Source organism: Triticum aestivum, chromosome 4B, assembly GCF_018294505.1.
Source record: "Triticum aestivum cultivar Chinese Spring chromosome 4B, IWGSC CS RefSeq v2.1, whole genome shotgun sequence".
NCBI classification, from domain to species: domain Eukaryota; kingdom Viridiplantae; phylum Streptophyta; class Magnoliopsida; order Poales; family Poaceae; genus Triticum; species Triticum aestivum.
Window position 1 is genome coordinate 176,129,958 of NC_057804.1, and position 5,081 is coordinate 176,135,038.

General features: G+C 51.0%; 1 long non-coding RNA gene across 1 annotated transcript; it reads right to left on the reverse strand.

Annotated features, from left to right (window-relative positions):
- Positions 1–2,834: 2,834 nt before the first annotated feature.
- On the reverse strand, positions 2,835–4,187 carry LOC123091672 (uncharacterized). The gene is made up of 2 exons (XR_006443400.1): positions 3,845–4,187; positions 2,835–3,695 (listed from the first exon to the last, which is right to left on the reverse strand). It is a non-coding gene; the product is annotated as an uncharacterized lncRNA (long non-coding RNA).
- Positions 4,188–5,081: the final 894 nt, after the last annotated feature.

A 5,081-nucleotide genomic window follows, 5' to 3' on the forward strand; every position in this document is an offset into this window, starting at 1 on the left:
AGGTCAAATCGTTTTTATCTCAGAACTTTGAGATGAAAGACCTTGGTGTGGCTGATGTTATCTTGAACATCAAGCTACTGAGAGATAATGAGGGTGGGATCACACTTCTGCAATCCCATTACGTTGAGAAGGTGTTGAGTCGTTTTGGATATTCGGACTGCACACCATCTCAAACACCATATGATCCTAGCGTATTGATTCGAAAGTCCAAAGGCATGGCTAAAGATCAATTGAGATACTCTCAAATCATTGGTTCACTGATGTACCTAGCGAGCGCAACGAGGCCTGACATCGCGTTTGCTGTGAGAAAACTGAGCCGGTTTGTTTCCAAACCGGGTGATGTACATTGGCATGCTGTTGAGAGAGTTATGCGCTATCTGAAAGGTACTATGAACTATGGACTTCACTATACCGGATACCCGTCGGTACTTGAAGGGTATAGTGATGCGAATTGGATCTCTGATGCTGATGAGATGAAGGCCACAACTGGGTATATGTTTACTCTTGGAGGTGGCGCTGTTTCCTGGAAGTCTTGCAAGCAAACGATCTTAACGAGATCGACAATGGAAGCAGAATTAACGGCATTAGACACATCTGGTGTTGAAGCGAGATGGCTTCGAGATCTTTTGATGGACTTGCCATTGGTTGATAAACCGGTTCCGGCTATCCTTATGAACTGTGACAATCAGACTGTCATCACCAAGGTGAAGAGTTCAAAGGACAACATGAAGTCCACCAAACACATAAGAATGAGATTAAAAGCTGTCAGAAAATTAAGAAACTCCGGAGTGATAGCGTTGGACTATGTCCATACGGCTAAGAATCTGACAGATCCCTTTACAAAAGGGCTATCACGTGTTGTGATAGATAATGCATCGAGGGAGATGGGTATGAGACCCACATGAGTTGCCATGGTGGTAATCCAACCTATATGATCGGAGATCCCGTGAACTAGGACCTGGGAAAACAAGCCAGTGGTGAACTGAGGAGAGTAACTATACTAACCCACTCCGTTGGAGATGCAATACTCTCGATACTGTATGGTAGGATGACTATGGTCTCAATGTGTTCCAAAGCTTATAAAAGCAAGATGCTATCCTACAGAGCGATCTTTGGAGGAACACACCTATATGAGCCCGACTGCTGGTCACAGTCTATGAGATTGAGGTGATCTCTAGTAAGCTCATGAATAGGCCAGGAGTGTGACTTATATGCTCCACCCGAGGGGTCAGCCTTCGGCAGCCTAGTACTAGTAAGACATGTAGTGAAACTTCTTTACGCCAAACTGACAATTCAAGGCATAGTCCATTGTTCAGTTGTGAAGGAGTGTAGCCACTTGTTCTAGGTGAAGTTCAACCTTAACAGGTCTTTACTGAAACACTGGTATATCGAAACAGCAATTGGAACAGAGGACACAATGGGCCCTCGAGATCTGGTGGGGGATTGCTGAAATCTGAGATGGGCTCTAGGCCCATATTGCGATTTCTGAAAAATCTCTAAGGGCCCATGTGGGTTATATGGCACTAGGTGTGGTGGGAAGTTTAATCCCACCCCGGAAGTGGAAGGAGAGTTGGAGTGGTTTATAAGGGTTTCTCTTCTACATGCTATTGGAGCTTGAGAAGAGAAGAGGCCCTCGCGCACTCCTCCTCCGCCGCCCGCCTCGCCACGCCACGCCACGCCACGCCACGCCACGCCACGCCACGCCTCGTCACGACGCGCCGCGCCGCGGGTTGCGGGATTGAGCCGAGCCGAGCTCACACCTACGCGCTTATTTTTGCCAGTCACTAACAGAGAGTTTTCTGACAGCTGGGCCACGATCTGAGACGTCGGATCGTGGGCTGTCACGGACTCGGACGTGGGTCGAGCCCACGTCTCTCCACGCGGCTGCGCCTATAAGTATGCGGTGTCTCCTAACCCTAGCCGCCACGAACAGATCACATCTGCTCACGCGCACGCCCACCGTCGTTCCTTTGCTGCTGCTGCCGCCGGTGACTCCATCCCGTCCGCCACGTACACGGTCGACGGGAGAGCAGGTCTCCGAAACCACGCCCTTCTGGTTCCTGTACGGGGTGAGGGGCGAATAGGTTTTTGGGCAGCGATTACGCGACTGCTCGCTTCCGATCGTCTACTTCCTCTACGTCCGCGTCGCCTTCGTCATCACCATGTCCACCGACGCCGACCGTGCCGCCGCCGAGAAAGCTGAAGCCGACAAGAAGGTCGCCGAGGACGCCGCTGCTGCCACCAAAGCCGCGGCCTCTGCGTGGCCTACTGGAGGGTATAACTCGTTTATCCCGCTCCTGATTATTTTCATATTAGCAGTACTAGCAGTATGTGTAGATTTGTCTACTGTTTGCTTAGTACGTGCATGTTTAGATCAGAGTGAGTACGTCATCAACTTAGTCAATGCCATGCTAGTGATTTACTCATGGATTAATTTAATCGAGAAATTGCCTATTTACTCAACAACGGCATCGTCGGCAGCGGCATTCTGCTCCGGCCCTGACCTGGCGAAGAAGGCCCCGCTAGTGCTAGCTCGTCGGGCACGTATTCGGGCACTGTCACGGTCAAGGCGACGAACTCCATGAGCCAACGAGCTTGAGCGATCATGGATTATATACGTGAGCAGTTGAGCTGAAACGCCACTTGGCCACTAGAGGAGAGCGAGTAAGCGTCACACGGACACAGGGACGCGGGCACGTAACAATCTTGTAACGCGCTGATCATCGTGTTTTGTCTCTAAATTTGGCAGTGTTAGTTCGTTAGCTAGAAAGTGATCTGTTCTCGGTACCACACCTATTGGAAGAAAATTCTGTTTCTGTTTTACAGAAAAAAAGAAAGGACAAAACTCTGTTTGGTGGCGCAATATTGACATACAATTATAATTTAAAACAGACCTGATAAGTGCCACACGTGTGGCACAAACACATAGCAACCCCAAACATTTTTTATGATAAGTTTAAGGCCACTGCTAGGCGCCGGCGCACCGGCCCAACTTTCGGCCGGTCGCCAAGCAGCCGTTGGATTCAGGCAAAAGTAGCCGCATGATTTCCTCTCTATCCTTCCACACATCATGCCTCCTCCCACAACGAGTCACCACACTCAGCCAACCGCCCCCACCCCGCGGCCTTGCCGCACAAAGCTTGCGCACCCCGCGGCAGCCGCCATCGCCATGGGTTGCAGGTCGCCACCTCTCTCCGCAGCTCGCCGTTGCTGTTGTCGCACACCCTCCACATCTCGTCGTCGATCCAGCAACACCCTCCTGCTGCATGCAGCTCCCGTCGATGGCCGGATGCAGCTCGGACAGCAAAAACTCATGCCTCCCATCGTAGCACGGCGTCGCCGTCTCTACGGGCCTCCATTGTCGATGTGCATCGTACCTAAAGAAATCTGGTGGTCGGTTGAAGCAAAATCAAAAAACGCTTCCAGCAAAACCAAACTTAGGTTCCAGCAAAAATGACATGAGCATTTGAGAACTCTGCAGCCAATGAAACAAAAATTTATCTCGGTTCCAGCAAAACAATACATCGGTTCCAGCAAAAAGAAAATTGTTCAGCAAAATACAGCCACCCCGCTTGCGGCTCCCCCAGTCGCCCGTTGTAGCTCCAGCGTACACGGTTGCAACTTCCAGCGTTCGAACGGCGTTGGCCGCAACCCTCCTTGCCACTGGATGCAGCTTCCTCCGGCGTGGTGTCGACCTTGCAGCATATCCACCAGTTGGTTCCAGCAAAAACGGGCCCCGGTTCCAGCAAAAATCCAAATGTTCATAAAAAATCGAATGGGGATGATAGCAAAAGGAGAAAGGGGTTGTAGCAAAACAAATGGGTGGATCCAGCAAAACAAATACCTGGTTCCAGCACAAATTCGTCGCCCCTGTGGCCAATTGCAGCTTGGCCATGCGACTAACGAACCCTGGTTGCGATGGCCATGAAGAGGGCGCACATCTAGTTCCGGCAGACAAGACGACGAGCACTGCACCTCTGCTCGCTGATCGTTGTACGACGCGCACCTCTACATCTTCGTGTGTGCTCCTCTGGGATCGCCTGCTCGCCACGCACCTATTCTGCGGCCGGCGAGCTGTTTATTTGGAGGTAGGCCATGGGAGAGAGAGTATGCAGGGGAGGAATTGCTGTGGGGGTTGAGGATGCATGCGACAGGATGAGAGAAGAAAGGATAAGGCAGAGGAGCTGCTGGCGTGAGTGGATAAAAAAGCTGTGGAGGTCAGCGGATAAGGGCGAACGCGGGCCACATGATTTGTTACAAAATTGAACGAGCCACATGTGACCGGCTGAGTGTTCCGCCGGTCAGCCGGCCACAAACATTTCCCTAAGTTTAATGACGCGAGGATGGCAACTTTAGTTGTCAAGTATGGCAACTTTCTATTCGGATGGCAAATTTCAGTTTTTTTGAGGGGGTTTATTTTTATTTTTGAATTGCAACTTTAATTTAAAAACATTAGGGTCGGAGTGCTTCGTGCCACACATGTGGCATTTATCATTTGGGTTTAAAACATACTTCAACAATGAGAGATGCAAACATGTATGGTGGAGTGTTTCCAATTAGTGCAGCCTGAGAAGGCAACTAGGGAAAGTTTTCCTCCCCTTGATCTTCACCAGCGAACCCGTGGATTCGCCACCTCTCTTCCCGCCGCTCCGTCGGACAATGGTGGGGAGGGGATTTCTGGTGCCTCAGATCCGGCTAGTAGATAAGTAGAGTTTTAGTCCTCCCAGGGCGGCGTTTCGATGGATGGCGACACTTATTCTTCGAGTCAGTCTTTCGACCTCCTATCCTCCTTAAGTTCGTCCGTTGGGATGGATTAGACGAAGCTTCGATGGAAATTACCGCCAGCTCCTCGAGACAGCGAGGTTAGAGTTTCTTGCCGTGCGTACGCAACGGCAATATTTGGTACCAGGTTCTTCAGATCGATTCAAGGATTCAACAGCGACGACTGAGGCTCTAGGGCGCTGCTCCTTAGGGGCACATGCATGTAGAGTTCTCAGCAGTCATCGACAAGGTCAGGCCGGCTCCGGGTATGTGAGCGGTGACAGCGGCGCATCGGCGGGTCGTTCTGACGGCATCAGTGG